The following is a 20,640-nucleotide window of genomic DNA, read 5'->3' on the forward strand; positions in this document are numbered from 1 at the left end:
CTTTGCCCTTCAGTCTATTTTTAGCACAGCATCTAAAGATGATGACATACTTTTCCTGATAAAAAGTAAGTCATTAATGACTTTATTTATTTATTTGATTGTACTGGGCCTTAGTTGCAGTATGTGGGACCTTTAGTTTCAACATGTAAACTCTTAGTTGCAGCATGCAGGAGCTAGTTTCCTGATGAGGACTGAACTTGAGTCTCCTGCATTGGAAGTATGGAGTCTTAGCCACTGGACCACCAAATAAATCCCTGTTAACACAATAAAAAATAAAACCTAAAAATCCTGATCATGGTTTAAAAGGCCTTAAGGGATCAGAGTCCTGTTCAGCATCTCATTTTATACCCTGTATTCTCCCCTCACTCACCCTGTTCCAGCTACACTGACTTCTGCTTCCCTTTAAGACCACCTAACTTCTCCCTCCACAGGACCTTTAATTTACTCTTACCTCTTCCTGCAATTCCCCAAGACATTCCACAAATACCAACAGGGCTCTGTCTATCATGTTTGTTCTTTATGAGCCTCCATTTCCAATTAAAAAAAAAGGAAACTTAGACTTGCTTAAAGTTTTAAAAATCTTCCATCTTATGATGTTTTTCTTTCACACATTTAAATCCTGTGGCTAGCAAGCTGCACTATTTATCATCTCTCATTTCTTTTTACATTTAGTGTAACAATTAAAGGAGGTGGATTTGCATAGTGGTAAAGAAAATTTCAACTGATGCAAGACTTTCTGAGTTTGACTTCTTGATCTCTGCTACTTAATGTGTGATACCTTCAGCATGATAACTTTGCTCTCTGTACTTCAGTTTACTTTTCTGAAAAAATGAAGCAAATAAAATACCTGCTTCATAGGGTTATTGAAATAAGTGAGCTAAAACAAAATAATTTAGATCAATGACTAGCAGTTCGGTAGGCGGTAAGTATGGTGCCGAGGTCCAGCCCTGGCTGATCCAGGGTATTCGAAGGGGAGACGGAGTCGGCGACTATTTACATATTTATCAAAGATATAAAAAGTAATAGAATGAGGATAGCTCAGTAGGAAAATTCAGTGGAGAAAAGAGGCTGAGTAGCTTGGTTTATGCGAGAGACCAATAAAACTTCAAGACAAGAAGTTGGCACCACTTACGTAGGCCGCAGGCGTCCTTCCATTCTCCTGAAGGAGACACTGAGGCCTCCCCGGTCGGATCTTAGAAGCCCAGGCATAATTAGTAAGCATGGTGGGTTCCGCGCTCCAGATGGAGACTCAGCTGGAAGTTAAAGGGAAGAATGACATGGGGAGACCAAGCGTTGGTGAGCAAGGCCCGTAGCTTTATTTTCAACAGGGGCTTTTATACCCTAAGTTACACATAGAGGATAATAGGGGATGCAAAGTCAGCAGTTTTTGATCCTTATCAAAAACTAGGGTTTCTTTCCTGCAAATTTATTGTATACAAATGGTTTAGGTGATTTACATCATCTTCTGGCCAGAAGGCCTATTAACATTTTATGACTCTTGACAAGGACTTATCAACAAAGACTTATTTTCTCTAAGAGTAATTATTTTAAGGTTTGGTGCCATCTTCCAAAGATAAAATTGCATTCCTATAGGGTGGATGTGTAATGGGTTTACAACAAAGGAAATAATTTATTACCTCAAGGGTCTAAAGTTACTAACACCAAGGCCACTACTTATTTTTTCTATATACCAACTATATTAATTAATACACATTCAAGGATACAATTCAGGGGATGTGAAAACTTGGCAACAAGCATTGGCTCATCAATGAAATCTTTTACTAGTTTTTTCTGACAGTTTCTAACTCTCTGAGAGGCTCTAAGCTATTTAAATATCTTAAGCTTCCCGTGCCTCTCAAGGCTGGGAGACTGTAAACAATTGTATGCATAGCTGTAGGAGTCCGGGTAAACTTGTCAGGCCAATTAGAGAGCCATCTGAGGGGTTTGGATTTAAACACTCCTAATTGCCCAGGAACTTTATTAATTGGAGCTGTAACTTAACTCTTTGACAGAGAGAGCAAGATGGTGGTAGGGGACAGCTCCCAGTAAAGTCAGAGGTGAGAGCACAAAGCAATAAAGTAGGCAGACTCTGGTTTTTTGGGGGGTAGATGCTTGAGAATATCCGGGGGGACTCCTGAGGCTCGATCCCGCCTTTGCGTACGCCGAGCCTCCTTCTTCATGACCTTTGTCATGAGTGGAATGCCTCACCGGCTCCTGGCAGTATGGGTCTGTATTCACCAATCATTTTTGACTGATTAGAGGAATCACACTCATGGGTCAAATTTGGATTATGACTCAGATTGAGTTGTTTTATATCTAAGTGACTCCACATTGATTTTGTAAATTCTGTGAGCTTCATTTTCTACATCCAAAAGTAGAGGTGGTGTCGCCCTGTCTCTTACTTACCATAGTAGTTGTGAGCAGCAAGTTTGTGAGAAGACTTTGAATTCCTACAATTACTCCTTGCTATGAAACTAATCATCAATTCTAATTTCTTGAACATGTATTTTCTTATTAACATAAGTGTAAAAATGACTACTGTGAATCTCAGGTATAATATTTTCAGTAACATTCATCACTTTTATCACATTAAGTGTGTAAAACTTTAGTGAATACCAGATGTCAAGACATGGTAGACCCTGACCTGATGGAAATCTAAAATCTAACCAGATTGTGAGATACAGCTGTGGTAAAAAAATAAATAAATGAATAAACGTGCAGGGTAAAAATAATAAACAGCTGTTGGAACGTAGCTTTAAGCATTCTTAGGGGGGAAAAAAACAAATTTTCTTCATTGATACTCAGCACAATGCCTGACACAATTTATTCTTTTATTCTTTAATATCTAAATTAATGAATGAACTAAAAAAAAAATAACTGAATGGATTTTAAAACTATAAGTCCTGAAAGCAATACAAGGAGGTAGAAATCATTTCCTCTTTTACTTTCAGGAAAGTCTTAAGTTGGACTTTGAATTTTATCTACATCACAAAGGACAGTATTTACATTAATTGAAAGTGAAAGTAGGGGGAAGGGTGAACCAAACAAGGCGTGTAGAAAAGAAAAACCTTACTTAAGAAGTTGAGCAGATGTGATTTGAAAGGCAATGACTTTTTAAAACAGAGAGCAGTGCTCTCAGAAACTAGGTTCTTATCCTTGTTCAACAAATTGGATCAACTTGAGCAAGTGGTTTGACCTCTGTGCTCAGTATATGAAGTTGGCAAGTAGTGGTTGATGATCCCTAGTTCACACAGCTAATGTAGTGTTATTGTGAGTCATGTCTAACTCTTTGCAACCCAAAGGACTGTAGCCTGCCAGGCTCCTCTGTCCACGGGATTTCCCAGGCAAGAATACTGGAGAGGGTAGTCATTCCTTTCTCCAGCGGATCTTCCCAACCCAGAGACTGAATCCGGGTCTCCCACATTGCAGGCAAATTCTTTACCATCTGAGCAACCAGGGAAGCAAAAGTGAGTAAATATTATGTAGAAGAGATTGTGAACTGTGAAGATCAAAACAATTTTAATATTAGCAAATACTAAATTCCCCCTAAAAGTAAATATATAGAATTATGACATAAAAATGAAAAGATAGATTTATACCATAATCAGTATAATCAGTTTAGATTATGAATATTCAAGAAGTTACCATTTTATTGAAGTATAGTTGATTTACAATGTTGTGGCCAATGAAAGTTGCTTTTTAATGAAAAGGTGAGTAAACTAATTTTGCTATTGTTGTTTAAGAATAATTAATCTAACTGGAGATCCTGGAAGAGTTGAATGAAGTAAAATATTTGAATTAAAAGACCAATTAAATAGTCCTTGAAATAATCCTGGTGTTAGATGATAAATAGCTGTAGTGTTATTATGTACAATTAATTTATGAAATATGGAAAGGATAAAAATATATAATATTTCAATACTGCCTTATAAATAAACTGAGGAAACTGAATATTATTATACAGTGATAATTTTGTACAAGAGTAACTGAGAAAATAAGCAGGATGAGGTGAAAATTTTTTGAGATCTAGGTAGGATCAAGTGAGATGATTTAAATGCTTTGGAAAATTTGAGATCACAGAAAATGCCAAAAGAAATAATAAGCAGTTCAGAAAGCAAGAGAAGGTCAGGCTTAAGAGAAAGACATCCCATAAATGTTGAGGGTGTTAGTCAAGATATAATTTTAAGATAAAGTTCATCTAAAATGAGCTGTCCTCATCTCTTTGTGTTTTCCATATTGTTAATCTTGTTACAACTTCTCCTTATGAAATTACTCTTTTTTCTCTTTGTCAGAGATCCTATGAGTAAAACTGATAAGTATTAATTACAGAAATCCAGAGATTTTTAAAGTAGTTCTGTTTTTATCATTACCAAGAGAAATAGCAACAAAGGATCAAAGACATCCAGGGTACAATTGAGTGAAACAAATCAATTCAGTACATCCTAGAGTAAAGTCAACAGCCCAAGGCTCTTTGATAATTAACACCAGAAGCTGTAAAATTATGAGTCACATCATGATCAAATAAAGCATATTGTATATTCAATCAAATATGTCAATATGATTGTCAAAATACACATACAGCAAGTAAAGATTTATCCAAATTAAATTTGACAGTCTCAGATGATTACTTTTCTTTTTCTTTCTTCCTTTATTTATTTTTAAAATGTACTTCTGTATTTTTTTTCAGGTTGAAAGTATACATTTCAAATATGGAAAAACTTTTTTTGTTAAAAAACAAAAATAAGCAATGATGACAGCAGAAACATCAAAATTTTGTTAAATTTCAAATGTTTATAAAATTCAAAACCCAAGGTCTTTCTGGATTTTGTGTATACTGCTGCTGTTTTCTTCACAGAGACACCTGTAAGGTCAACTTTCAAAATGCTCCCAGTTGCAATCTTGACATTATTATGAGGGCTTATGCTGCAATATTTGCAGAGAATCACTGTCTAAATTCTTAGAGTACATTAATAGAACAGACAAGAAATTGAGTCTTTAGGCTAAAGAGAAAAAAATTAGATGCCTTTTTACTCTTATAATTGAAACCTTAATAATGATGATAATTACAAGATGATAGTGATTTTAAATACTCATTTGAGTTGGAACTTAAAAGAATAACAGACAGCCACAGTACATTTATAATGGTATTTTAAAATTATGCAAATAAAAGGTCATAAAACCTCTTAAAGTAATTTTATTTGATTTAATAAACTATTCAGTACATTCTATAATAATAAGATAGTTTACATTCATTACATAAGATTTTGAAAATAATTTGAAAATTCCTATCTGTCACGGATTTGTTCTCCGGAAATCAAACCTTGCTTACTTGCTTACTTAGTTGCTCAATCCTGTCCTAGTCTTTGTGACCCTTTGGGCTCTAGCCCACCAGGCTCCTCTGTGCTTGAGGTTTTTCAGGCAAAAATGCTAGAGTGGGTAGCCATTTCCTTTTCCAGGAGATCTTCCTGACCCAGGGATTGAACCTGCATCTCCTGTATCTCCTGCTGAGCTGTGGAAGAAACCTCTTCATTCCTGAGAGGTCTGAACCTCTGATCATTCTGCTCTTTTGGGGATATTGCTGCTGCATTTTTCCATTTAGTGTGAAATTTGTTTAAGAGAGCACCCAAAATAGAATCCATTATGTAGTGGTAGTGCTATCAGTTTCTGATGATTGGAGTCAATGATCACTGCCTGGTGTGTGTGACTTCTTTTCTTATCTGCTGGCTCCTTGGCATGAGGAATTGGAAACCCATACAGTTAATGGAACTTTCTCTATGTCCTCATTTGGGAACCAGGGCCTGTAAAGCCACTTACAGCACAGATTTGCAGTGTTAATTCCTGACTTTGGCCCTAGATTCTTAGATCTAGTTATCTCACCTGTTAGAAATACTATTTTTTCCTGTTTAATATACATACTGAGTCTCAGAGATTTGTGCTTCAGTCTTACAAGTTCTTTCCTGTGAGTGGGTGATACACCTGTGCTTTCAACAGGCTGCACCATCATTCTATCTGGCCTGAAGCTCCTGAGTCATACAGTGTTGTTCTTGTTATTCAGTCATGCCCAACTCTTTGTTGGAATGCAGCATGCCATGCTCCTCTGTCCTCCACTACCTCCTGGAGTTCACTCAAACTTATGTCCATTGAGTCAGTGATGCTATCTAACCATCTCATTCTCTGCCACCTCCTTTTCCTTTTGCATTTCTTTCTCAGCATCAGGGTCTTTTCCAATGAGCTGGCTCTTCACACCAGGTGGTCAATGTATTGGAGCTTCAGCTTCAGCATCAGTCCTTCCAATGCATATTCAGGGTTTAGTTCCTTTAGAATTGACTAGTTGGATCTCACTGTTGTCCAAGGGACTCTCAAGAGTCTTCTTCAGTATCAAAATTTGAAAGGATCAATTCTTTGGCATTCAACCTTCTTTGTAGTCCAACTTTCACATCCATACATGAGTACTGGAAAAATTATAGCTTTGACTATACAGACTTTGGCAGCAAAGTGATGTCTCTGCTTTTTAATATGCTGTCTAGTTTTATTACAGCTTTCCTTCCAAGGAGCAAGCGTCTTTTAATCTCAAGCTGGAGTTACCATCCGCAGTGATTTTGGAGACCAAGAAAAGAAGGTATATTACTGCTTCCACTTTTTCCCCTTCTATTTACCATGAAGTGATGAGAGCAAATGCCATTGAGAGAGTCAATTCCTAGGCAGGTTGATAAGAAGTCTGGAGGAGAAAGGGGTCTGGGACTCTCAAAGCAGAGATAGGGGTCTGGAATTCTCAAGGAGGAGGAAAGGACAAACATCTCTTTTTTTCTCTACATTCCTTAGTCTTCACACAGCATTTTTTTTCTTTAAGCCCAGAACTGATGATCACACAACAAACAACTCAGTTTAAACCCTGTACTAAGGATTATATAACAACACTGTATCCTGCTTGAGGACAGTTTCTCCTTTCTGAAAACCTTCTGGCTAATCCTGTTATCTTAAAATGTAAGTTATGGGAGTGTGTCTAGTAAGATATTTACAACCTTGAGACATTATTTTGATTTACTGTAATAACTAATTTAAAAAGTATATAACTCCCTTGCTAACACTAGCGAGGGGGGCATTCTCCATCCCCCTTCTGATGTCAGAAGCTTTCTCTGTCCCTTTTAATACTTAAATAAAATTCTGCTACACAAAACCTCTTGAGTGATCAAGCCTGGTCCCTCGTCCAGAAGCTAAATCTTCTTCTTCAGAGATCAAGAATCCAGCACTGTTCACGATAAGCTATCACCATGATCTCAGTTTTTTGAATGTTGAGTTTTAAGCCAGCCTTTGCACTGTCCTCCTTCACCTTCATCAAAAGGCTCTTTAAGTCCTTTTCACTTTCTACCATAAGGGTGCTGTCATCTGCATATGTGAGATTGTTGAACTTTCTCCCAGTAATCTTGATTCCAGGTTATGATTCATCCAGCCTGGTATTTCACATGAGGTACTCTGCATATAAGTTAAATAAGCAGGGTGACAATGTACAGCCTTGCTGTACACCTTTCCCAATTTTGAACCAGTCTGTTGTTCCAAGTCTGGTTCTAACTGTTGCATCCTGACCTGCATACAGGTTTATCAGGAGGCAGGTAAGGTGATCTGGTATTCCCATCTCTTTAAGAATTTTCCACAGTTTGTTGTGATCTGCACAAAGGTTTTAGTGTAGTCAATGAAGCAAATGTTTTTCTGGAATTCTCTTGCTTTTTCTATGATCCAACGGATGTTGGCAATTTGATCTCTGGTTCCTCTGCCTTTTCTAAACCCAATTTGTATAATCTAGAAATTCTTGGTTCACATTCTGCTGAAGCCAAGCTTGAAGGCTTTTGAGCATGACCTTGCTAGCACGTGAAATGAGCACAATTATACAGTAGTATGGACATTCTTTGACATTGCCCTTCTTTCGAAGTGGAATGAGAGCTGACCTTTTCTAGTCCTGTGGCCACTGCTCAGTTTTCCAATTTGCTGACATATTGAATGCAACACTTTAACAGCATTATATTTTAGGATTTAAAATAATTTGGCTGAAATTCCATCACCTCCAGTAGCTTTGTTCATAGTAGTGCTTCCTAAGGCCCAGTGACTTCACCCTCTTTCTGCTCTGGGCCCCCTCGAACTGAAAGCCTTTTGTGTCACCCAATTTATGGTTCAGATAATATTTTCAGAGGTATAATATGGCAGTCTCAGAGTCTGAAGAGATATGTTCTGTGGTGAGCTTCTTCTGTGTGTGTGTGTGTGTGATTAGGGTACTTTGTTTGCATATCCCAAAGTGTTCTAGACCACTGAAGAATTTTTCAGGTATACCAGGCCCCTATATACTATTGCCCACCCTCCAGACCATACTTGTCTTACTAGATACTAATTGCTCAGATGATCCAGTTACCATGTTGCCATTGATAGAGTGGATCAGAGTGACGTTCTATAGGATAGCTAGACTGTTAAAGACTCTTTGAATTCTGTTTTTATATAGGATGGGAAAGATAACAATCCTGATGTATCCAAATGAGACAGGCAGTCTATTTCCTTTTTTTGTTTTTAGGAAAACCACACACACACACACACAGTGGTCTCATCCTGTGTATCAAAGACTGTGAATCTATTCTATTCTGGCAAAGGCCCAGTGTCTGTTATAGCAGATACAGTTGCATGAGCTTGTTGTAATGTCATTTTCCAAAATCCATCTTGTTTTTATAGGTGCCAGATTGCTGAATCAAATAGTGAGAACCACCACTTCTACATGCTTTAGCTTTTGAAAGGTGGCATTAAATTCTACTGTTCCCCTTAGAATGCAGTATTGTGATTTATTGTCTTGGTTTGGGTAGATGCTGTTTCATAGGCTTATAAGTGGCTTTTTGTAGTATAATTGACTTCCTTCAAAAGCCAGGAAACCAATGTAAGGGTTGTACTGACTCCCAAATACATCTGTTGTAGTTCTGTACTTGGGGAACAATAAAATGAACAGAGAATACATCCATAGACCCACTGTGAACTAGACCTGGATCAAGACTGTTTACTATCTGATCCTTATGAACCTCTACTCTAAAAGGGGACCCAGTTCTCTCAAATTTTTGTCCCAAAACCTCTAAAATATGCAGATATTCACTTTTCTAGTGTACAGTTGCCTAAATTAATGGCTATGGAACCATTTCAGGAAAGACTAGTGAATACATTATCATATAGACTTCTAGTGATTTTGGACCTTCCATTAGAAGACATAGATTCTCCTTCAGTCAATGTGTATGAAGTGCATTAACATAGGTCCAAAAGCTGGATCATATTTTTAATTAATTTTAAGCTAATTAATTAATTCTAGTACTTTTTATATTGAGATATAGCTTCAGTTCCATTCAGTCGCTCAGTTGTGTCTGACTCTTTGCGACCCCATGAATCGCAGCACGCCAGGCTTCCCTGTCCATCACCATCTCCCGGAAATCACTCAAACTCACGTCCACCGAGTTGATGATGCCATCTAGCCATCTCATCCTCCATCGTCCCCTTTTCCTCCTGCCCCGAATCTCTCCCAGCATCAGAGTTTTTTTCCAATGAGTCCATTCTTTGCATGAGGTGGCCAAAGTACTAGAGTTTCAGCTTTAGCATCATTCCTTCCAAAGAACACCCAGGGCTGATCTCCTTTAGAATGGACTGGTTGGATCTCCCTGCAGTCCAAGGGACTCTCAAGAGTCTTCTCCAACATCACAGTTCAAAGCATCAGTTCTTCTATGCTCAGCTTTCTTCACAGTCCAACTCTCACATCCATACGTGACCACTGGAAAAAACACAGCCTTCACTAGATGGACCTTGGTTGGCAAAGTAATGTCTCTGCTTTTCAATATGCTATCTAGGTTGGTCATAACTTTTCTTCCAAGGAGTAAGTGTCTTTTAATCTCATGGCTGCAGTCACCTTCTGCAGTGATTTTGGAGCCCCAAAAAATAAAGTCTGACACTGTTTCCACTGTTTCCCCATCTATTTCCCATGAAGTGATGGGACCAGATGTCATGATCTTCGTTTTCTGAACGTTGAAGCTGGAAGGACCCCATGCCCGAGGGGCGGTGGCCAAGAGGAGCTACCCCATGTCCGAGGTCAGGGGCAGCGGCCAGGAGGAGCTACCCAACACCCAAGATATATCTTATTTGTGGTATTACATAAATTTTAGACACACCACATAGTTTTTCACAAATTATAAACACTATATTCCATTTATAGTTATTATAAAATTTTGGCTATATTCTTGTGTTGTACAATATATCCTTGTAGCTTATTTACTTTATACATAATAGTTTATACCTCTTAATCCCCAACCCCATTCTTTCCCCACTAGTAACTGCTAGTTTTCCTCTATATCTCTGAGTCTCTTTCTTTTTTGCTATATTCACTAGTATGTTTAACTTTTTAGATTCCACATAAAAGTGATATCATACACTATTTGTCTTTCTATCTGAATTATTTCATTAAGCCTAACTCTGTCTATATGCACCTCAGTGTTCCTAGCAGCACTATTCACAATAGCCAAGATATGAAAGCAACCTGTGTGCATCACCAGATGAATGGATGAAGAAATTACAATGTACATATATATATAATACAGTATATATACATCAGTTCAGTTCAGTCACTTAGTCGTGTCGGACTCTTTGCAACCTCATGAGCCGCAGCACATCTGGCTTCCTCATCCATCACCAACTCCCAGAGTGCACCCAAACCCATGACCATTGGGTCAGTGATGCCATCCAACCATCTCATCTTCTGTCATCCCCTTCTCCTCCTGCCCTCAATCTTCCCAGCATCAGGGTCTTTTCAAATGAGTCAGCCCTTCACATCTGGTGGTCAAAGTACTGGAGTTTCAGCTTCAACATCAGTCCTTCCAATGAACACCCAGGACTGATCTCCTTTAGGATGGACTGGTTGGATCTCCTTGCAGTCCAAGGAACTCTCAAGAGTCTTCTCCAACATCACAGTTCAAAAGCATCAATTCTTTGGCACTCAGCTTTCTTTATAGTCCAACTCTCACATCCATACATGACCACTGGAAAAACCATAGCCTTGAATAGATGGACCTTTGTTAACAAAGTGATGTCTCTGCTTTTTAACATGCTGTCCAGGTTGGTCATAACTTTCCTTTCAAGGAATAAATGTCTTTTGATTTTATGGCTGCAATCACCATCTGCAGTGATTTTGGAGCCCAGAAAAATAAAGTCAGCCGCTGTTTCCACTATTTCCCCATCTACTTGCCATGAAGTGATGGGACCGGATGCCATGATCTTAGTTTTCTGAATGTTGACCTTTAAGCTAACTTTTTCACTCTCCTCTTTCACCTTCACCAAGAAGCCCTTCTGTTCTTCTTCGCTGTCTCCCATAAGGATGGTTTCATCTACATATCTGAGGTTATTGATATTTCTCCCAGCAATCTTGATTCCAGCTTGTGCTTCCTCTAGCTCAGCGTTTCTTATGATGAACTCTGCATATAAGTTAAATAAGCAGGGTGACAATATATAGCCTTGAAGTACTCCTTTTCCTATTTGGAACCAGTCTGTTGTTCCATGTCCAGTTCTAACTGTTACTTCCTGACCTGCATACAGGTTTCCCAAGAGGCAGGTCAGGTGGTCTTCTATCCCCATCTCATGAAGAATTTTCCACAATTTCTTTTGACCCACACAGTCAAAAGCTTTGGGCATAGTCAATAAAGCAGAAATAGATGTTTTTCTGGAACTCTTGCTTTTTCAATATTCCAGCGGATGTTGGCAATTTGATCTCTGGTTCCTCTTCCTTTTCTAAAACCAACTTGAGCATCTGGAAGTTCATGGTTCATGTATTGATATATATATATATACACACGCACACACACATATATATACAGTGATTTAGTCACTAAGTCGTTTCTGACTCTTTTACCCCACCAGGCTCCTCTGTCCATGGGATTCTCCAGGCAAGAATACTGGAGTGGTTTGCCATTTCCTTTTATCTGTGTGTGTGTGTGTGTGTGTGTGTGTGTGTATATATATATAGCATATATATATGTATTTATATTTATATAAATGTTTATATATATGGCATATATATGTATTTATAAGTATATATATGTAAATATTTGTGCATATAAATATATATATATATATATATAATACTCAGCCATAAAAAAGAGTGAAAATTTGCCATTTGCAACAACAGACAACATATTAATATTTTTTAAAATTGGTAGACTCTTAGTCTCTGGATCAACCATTCTTTATTTCTTTTAAATGTACAGATGTAGCAGTGGCTGCCTTGCTTACCATCTGTTTGTCTCTATATAACATATTTTATTTATGCCATAATGTATTATCCATCTCTATAACTCCCTGTGGGTCAGTATCCCCCACTTTGGCACCATGTCTTTGCCACTCATTTACAATAATTTTATCCTGGCATCTGACGACAAGGCAGAATCACCAGTCTCATGTAGTTTAGCTCTATAATGACAGCTGTTACTATTAACTGTGTTTAAATGGAAAGGGACACCATTTAATTTAGTAAAAGATGATGGTACATTGTTTAGTGTCCTGGTAAATGCTGCATCGTGTACAACTCCCCCCTGGTGGGTTTTCCAGACTCATTTAATATATCCACTCTGGTTCTTTAATCCTTTTAATTCCTTCTTCTACTATTCTACCCACTTTAGTGAGTTTGGCACTACTGTATCATTTAGAATGAACCATAGATTTTTCCATGCTTCTAGTTTTTCCATGCTTCTTCCATGGTATATATGTATATCATATACACCAATTTATATACCATATACTCATGCACACACATACACACGCACAGACACACACACACACACACACACACACACATACACACACACACACACACACACACACACACACACATATATATATATATATATATATATATATACACACCAATTTGATAGATTTTCTCTTATTCAGTCTATGTTGTGTCACCCCTGTTCCTCAAAATATAGCCTTATGTGTGTTTTCCCAACTCGAGCCAGTATAGAAACACTGTATCCTGTGGGTACTTTGGACTATAGTTATCTTCTTTCCTTGTCAAATTCAGCACATTTTATTGCTACTTAATGAGTTGACTTATTGGAAAAGACTCTGATGCTGGGAGAGATTGGGGGCAAGAGGAGAAGGGGACAACAGAGGATGAGATGGCTTGATGGCATCACCGACTCAATGGACGTGAGTCTGAGTGAACTCCTGGAGTTGGTGATGGACAGGGAGGCCTGGCATGCTGTGATTCACGGGGTCGCAAAGAGTCGGACACGACTGAGCGACTGATCTGATCTGATCTGAATGTCCTTGTAGCCAAATTGAATCTGCAGAGGACTTTATGTTGTCCTAGAAAGGTGATGCCTCTGGGTCATCTCCAACAAGTTGAGGAAGGCAAAATTCCTAAAGAGGGAAGGTTGGGCCATTTCTGTATATTAAAAACTTTCAAGGGGACTTGAGAATTCAAAAATTTTGAGCCTATCAATCCTGATGTCTCTATCCAATTTGGTAGGGCCACATTCTTTCTCCACCTGGGTCTTTACATTAGTGTAATGGACCTGCCAAATTATTGGGGCTTTCACTTCGGTTCAGCCACTCAGTTGTGTCCAACTCTTTGTGACCCCATGAATCACAGAACACCAGGCCTCCCTGTCCATCACCAACTCCTGGAGTTTACTCAAACTCATGTCCATCGAGTCGGTGATGCCATCCAGCCATCTCATCCTCTGTCGTCCCCTTCTCCTGCCCCCAATCCCTCCCAGCATCAGAGTCTTTTCCAATGAGTCAGTTCTTTGCATGAGGTGGCCAAAGTATTGGAGTTTCAGCTTTAGCATCATTCCCTCCAAAGAAATCCCAGGGCTGATCTCCTTTAGAATGGACTGGTTGGATCTCCTTGCAGTCCAAGGGACTCTCAAGAGGCTTCTCCAACACCACAGTTCAAAAGCATCAATTCTTCAGCATTCAGCTTTCTTCACAGTCCAACTCTCACATCCATACATGACCACTGGAAAAACCATAGCCTTGACTAGACGGACATTTGTTGGCAAAGTAATGTCTGCTTTTGAATATGCTATCTAGGTTGGTCATAACTTTCCTTCTAAGGAGTAAGCGTCTTTTAATTTCATGGCTGCAATCACCATCTGCAATGATTTTGGAGCCCAAAAAAATAAAGTCTGACACTTTCCACTCACTGTTTTCCCATCTATTTCCCATGAACTGACAGGACCAGATGCCATGATCTTCGTTTTCTGAATGTTGAGCTTTAAGCCAACTTTTTCACTCTCCTCTTTCACTTTCATCAAGAGGCTTTTTAGTTCCTCTTCACTTTGTGCCATAAGGGTGGTATCATCTGCATATCCAAGGTTATTGATATTTTTCCTGGCAATCTTGATTCCAGCTTGTGGTTCTTCCAGCCCAGCATTTCTCATGATATACTCTGCATATAAGTTAAATAAGCAGGGTGACAATATACAGCCTTGACATACTCCTTGGGCTTTAGATACCTTTATACTTAAGTCCTAGACCTTGTCTACCGTTGTACATGACTTTCTGCATTATGAAATGAAGACCTCTTTCTATACTACTAAGGAAGTCTTCTGAACTTCCTACTTATTAAAATAATTTCATTACCAATTCATGATCCTCAACCTTTAGTTATTCTACTCCAAAATATCAATTGAGATTTAGCAACAGCAGTCCAATTCCATCATCATTATATTTATTCTTTCCTCCATACTCTCCAAACTCTTGATCATCATGCCAGACCGTACTTCTTTTTACAAGTAGCGCATCTCAATTTGCAGCAAATAAAAGATTTAACAACTGAACTGAAAAATTGTGCTAGTTGTCAGCTGTAATCCATTTACAGCACTGATGTTCTTATTGCCATATTGACCTAAAACAAAGAAACTGTCATATATTTCTCCAGCAAAGGTAGATTTATTTTGGATCAACAAAGAACTTCGGTTTTAGGTCTGCAACACTGGTAAGCCATGTACATGTCCAAGTTTGCCAAGGCAAAGGAAGAAATACACTTTTATAGAGGGGACGAGGAAGATGGAAGGGTTGTAATAAACAGCCCATGGCTTTTCATTGGCAGGAAAGAAAGGAGTCTTTCTTTTTGTCTGCTCTTCTGTCCTCACAGGGTGTAAGAGCTTTTCCTTCTGGTCTTTCAACTCTATTTAACTGAGGTTTTTAATTGTTTATTAATTTTTACAGCATTCTGAATGGTGGATGATCCAGCTTCAAAATTCCATCTAAGTTTTCCCTCACCTGGGTCACTTCAGAACCACCTGTTATAGATTAGAACCCACTATAAACAAACTCCAATATAGAAATTAGCAAGGAGGAAGCTCAAGCTACATAAAAGGAAGAAAGGACATATAATTGAAAAGAGGCTATGATACTGTCTCAACAAAGACCTCAGTTCATCCTATAGGGAGCTCTGACTCTAGGATCATGCTTCAGATTTGTCCCCGTTTGCAATGAGGTATTTATATCCTTTGTTGATCATTCATTTGATGCTGGCTTCCTTAGAAAGGAGATGATTTTAGGTGATGTGGCTCATGTCAGCCAAGATAATTGCAAAGAAGGTTAACAACTGATGCTATTCACCAGCAACACTTCCAGCAGTGAGGGTAATAAGGTCTCTGAGTCTTAAAGGGAGATTTGCACACTACATTCAAATGCAAATCTGTAGTTCAAACTCTCATTGCCACTATACTGTTTAATTAGGATTAATCACATGTTAGTACCACCAGAGTTTAATAGAGTTACTGTCTTTGTTTTCACTTGGTTTCTGCCCCAAATATTTGCCCTGACCTATTTTTGCATAGGGTAGCTGAAGTGGTTAAATAAAGTTGTATGCTGAAATTCACACTGAAAATTTGAAAAATATGTATAGGGATATATTATTGCTATTCACCTCTAACCATATTTGTTCATATTATTTGCTCTACTGAATTTCCTCTTATAACACATCAGATGTCTAATATAATAAAATATATGTCCTTGTCTATACAATTTTAGTCTGAAGGAGGCTTTGATGACTTAGAATTAATTTCCTGTCTTCCAAGTGGACTTTAAGAAATATAAATACAATCAACATTATTTTCTTTTCATTCTTATAATTCCTGACAATGAAAATGAGGTCACTAATTTTATTTTCATGAGCATGAACCACTTTTGTCTTTGATTAGAAACCTGAATCTCCTCTTTGGCCCCAGATGAATTACCTTAAGTATTGTATTTAGCATACTTGACACCTGGAGCATTATTTTTTAACACCATACTTCTCTATATGGCAAAATTTTTATCAGTAGTAACAATGACATAAAATGAATAATAGTAACAGACAGGAAAGAAATACTGATAGGGGAAATGTATTGTTATAAAACTTTATATGGCATTGAAATTTATATGTATAATTATATAAAAGAATATGAAATAAAAGTTATGAACAATTCTTTTCAATTATATTAGTGTATTTACAAAATAGGGAAAAATAAATATATACCTAAATGTTTAAAATAAATAAATATATGCCTACATGTTGATTTGTCTTAGTAATGACTGATGACTACAATTTCTATTTTTTGAGATGTAACTTGTGGAAATTTGTCAATGACTTCATCAAAATTGATCTCTTTCACATAATCATGTTCAGTAAATAGTATTGTCAGATTTGTCCACCTAGCTTTGCTCACAGTTGATTGAAGAGTGAAAGTGAAAGTTGTTCAGTCATATCTGAATCTTTGGGACTATGCAGGCCATGGAATTCTCCAGCCTAGAATACTGGAGTGGGTAGCCTTTCCCTTCTCCAGGGGATCTTCCCAACCCAGGGATCGAACCCAGGTCTCCAGCATTGCAGGTGGCTTCTTTACCAGCTGAGCCACAAGGAAAGCCCAAGAAAAAGTGAAGTGGGTAGCCTATCCCTTCTCCAGTGGATCTTCCTGACCAGAAGTCCAACAGGGGTCTCCTGCATTGCAGGCAGATTCTTTAGCAACTGAGCTATCAGGGAAGCCTGATTGAATAATGCTTTTTATTAATTTTTATTTTTAAAAGTTCCTTTCACATGAAGAATTGAGATATGCAAATAGTTTTGAAAAGTCTTAAAGATAAGTTTGATAGAAATTTATAAAAATCCCATTTCATAATGAATTTTAGAAATGGGAATTTTAAGTCTTTGTTTTTTCAGGATTAATTATAGCAACTTTGAAATTCCTCTGTAGAAAACAATATGTATATAAATATATGGAGAGAGAGCCTAAAATAAAATAAATAAATAAAACCAAAACTCCAAGTAGTCACATTGAATGACAAATGAAATTAACTTATGTTCTTTTCTTTTGTCCTTAAAATCACTGTGCTATCACTATTCATTCTGAGTTAACAGATTAATACCTGAAATATGTGATACTGGAAGAGTTAAAGACTTTCTTCCAGAGTTAGCTCAAATAATACCAAGTTTTAATGAGTTTAGTTTCAATACAAATACATGTATTTGAATCCACAAGGTTTGAGGGCAAACTGTAAGACCCAAGTTAATTTCCATATAAAATATTTTGAATAAAGGATAAATATTAAGTATCTGTTAAGTTGAAAATTGCATATGTACCTAAACATAAAAATAAATATGTTTAGAACTTAATAGCTGCAGCAGTTGCTTAAAGAAGTATTTTATCATGAACACAGAACTGCTAGCACATGTTTATAATAAAAGGCCATCCATGTTTTGTTTTAAATTATTGGTACTCAAATTGTCAGACCATCAAATATAGTCAACACCCACCGTGGCCACAACAATTCACATCTTTCTCATGTGCAAATGCATTCCTCTCTTCCTCAAGTCTCCTTCTATTATATAACCAATTTGAAGTTCAGGGTTTGATTATCTGCATTAAGATGGAGTGCAAATAACGATCCTCAAGTGTGGCTTTTCTCCAGCTGAAGACCCTGAACTAAAGAAACATTATTGTCCCCAAACACCTAGCACCAGCATCCCTTTGTAAAAGAGGATTGTGATTAACACAGTGAAAGTATTCATCACTGAGTCATATCTGACTCTTTGTGACCCCATAGAGTGTAGCTTGCCAGGCTCCTTTGTCCATGGAATTCTTCAGGCAAGAACGCTGGAGTAGGCTGTCATGCTTTCCTCCAGGGGATCTTCCCAACCCAGGGATCAAGCCCAGCTCTTGCATTGCAGGAAGATTCTTTACTGTCTGAGCCACTAGGGAAGCCCAACACAGTAGATACTGCCATGTAAAATGAGATGAAATAAGAGACACTAAGCCATAGCTGGACCCATGTTGTCAGAGTTCCTTGATTAAGCACTTTCTGGAAGGGCTTGTCTGAAGCTCTCAGCTTCACCCTCCATGCTCTTTGTCCCCCAAACCCTCCCCATTCCACTCCCATCCTCACCAATCTTCCTCTTTTTTCATTAAAAAATGGTCCAGTTTTACAATTGAAAGACTTTTCTTTGTCTTCCTACAAATAAAAGTTGTATCTCGGAGGATAGTATTCATCTGGTCTCTTTCTCTTTCACTTTTATGGACCACTCCTTTAAATGGACCACTCCTTTAAATTATTTGAGATATTTTTATATAACAATTTATAATTCAGTCCTTTAGACAAAAACTACCACACAAATTCCTTGTGGAGAGCTTCTCTTTACTTTGGGCTGTAAGTGTGATGTTGTGGAGAAATACTCTCAACAAACACTTTTTGTTTAGCTAAGAGGGTCTACAGGTCCTATTTTGAGTCATTAAAAGGTCTTGATAACGGTGTCTTTATTTGTGCTAAGTCGCTTCAGTCCTGTCTGACTCTTTGTGACCCTATGGACAGTAGCCCACTAGGTTCTTCTGTCCATGGGCTCATCCAGGCAAGAATACTGGACTGGGTTGCCATGCCTGCCTCCAGGGGATCCTCCAGACCAAGGCATCCAACTCGTGTCTCCTGAGTCTCCCGCATTATAACTGGTTTCTTTACTGCTGAGCCACCAGGGAAGCCCACCAACCTCTGTATGAATTATCAATTGCTGCAGAGTCAAGCATAAAAAAAGAAAATTAGAGATACCAAGTGAAAAATTCATGCAACGATGGGCACAATAAAGGAGAGAAATGGTATGGACTTAATAGAAGTAGAAGAGATTAAGAAGAGGTGGCATGAATACACAGGAAAACTATACAAAAAAAGGTCTTAGTGATGCAGACACAGTGGTATGATCACTCACTTAGAGCCAGACATCCTAGAGTGCAAAGTCAACTAGGTCTTAGGGAGCATTAGTACTAACAAAGCTAGTGATAGTGATGGAATTCCATCTGAGCTATTTCAAATCCCAATGATGATGCTGTTAAAGTGTTACACTCAATATGCCAGCAAATCTGGAAAACTCAGCAGTGGCCACAGAACTGGAAAAAGTCATTTTTCACTCCAATCCCAAAGAAGGGTAGGGCCAAAGAATGTTCAAACTACTGCACAATTGCACTCATTTCACATGCTATCAAAGTAATGCTCAAATATCTCCAAGCTAGATTTATAAGGCAGAAGAACAAGATATCAAATTGCCAACACCCATTGGATCATAGAAAGAGTAAGGGAATTCCAGAAAAACATCTACTTCTGCTTCATTGACTATGCTAAAGCTTTTGTCTGTGTGGATCACAACAAACTGTGGAAAAGTCTTAAAGAAATGGGAATACTAGACCACCTTACCTGCCTCCTGAGAAATCTGTATGCAGGTCAAGAAGCAACAGTTAAAACCCAACATGGAGCAAAGAAGTGGTTCAAAATTGGGAAAGGGTAAGTCAAGGCTGTATACTATCTCCCTGCTTAATTAACTTCCATGCCAAGTACACCATGGTAAATGCTGGGCTGGATGAATCAAGATTGTCAGTAGAAATATCAATAACCAAAGATATGCAAATGACACCACCCTTATGGCAGAAAGCAACTAGTAACTAAGGAGACTCTTGATGAAGGTGAAAGAGGACCATGAAAAAGCTGGCTTAAAACTAAACATTCAAAAAACTAAGTTTATGGTATCTGGTCCCATCAGTTCAGTTCAGTGAAGTCGCTCAGTTGTGTCCAACTCTTTGCAACCCCATGAATTGCAGCATGCCAGGCCTCCCTGTCCATCACCAACTCCTGGAGTTCACCCAAACTCAAGTCCATCAAGTCGGTGATGCCATCAAGGCATCTCATCATCTGTCATCCCCTTTTCCTCCTGCCCCCAATCCCTCCCAGCATCAGAGTCTTTTCCAATGAGTCAACTCTTCACATGAAATGGCCAAAGTACTGGAGTTTCAGCTTTAGCATCATTCCTTCCAAAGAACAGCCAGGACTGATCTCCTTTAAAATAGACTGGTTGGATCTCCTTGCATTCCATGGGACTCTCAAGAATCTTCTCCAACACCACAATTCAAAAGCATTAATTCTTCGGTGCTCAGCTTTCTTCACAGTCCAACTCTCATATCCACACATGACTACTGGAAAAACCATAGCCTTGACTAGACAGACCTTTGTGGGCAGAGTAATGTCTCTACTTTTTAATATGCTATCTAGGTTGGTCAGGAGACAGGGATCAAGACCATCCCCATGGAAAAGAAATGCAAAAAAGCAAAATGGCTG

The sequence above is a fragment of the Bos indicus x Bos taurus genome, chromosome 6 (genome assembly GCF_003369695.1).
Source record: "Bos indicus x Bos taurus breed Angus x Brahman F1 hybrid chromosome 6, Bos_hybrid_MaternalHap_v2.0, whole genome shotgun sequence".
NCBI lineage: Eukaryota > Metazoa > Chordata > Mammalia > Artiodactyla > Bovidae > Bos > Bos indicus x Bos taurus.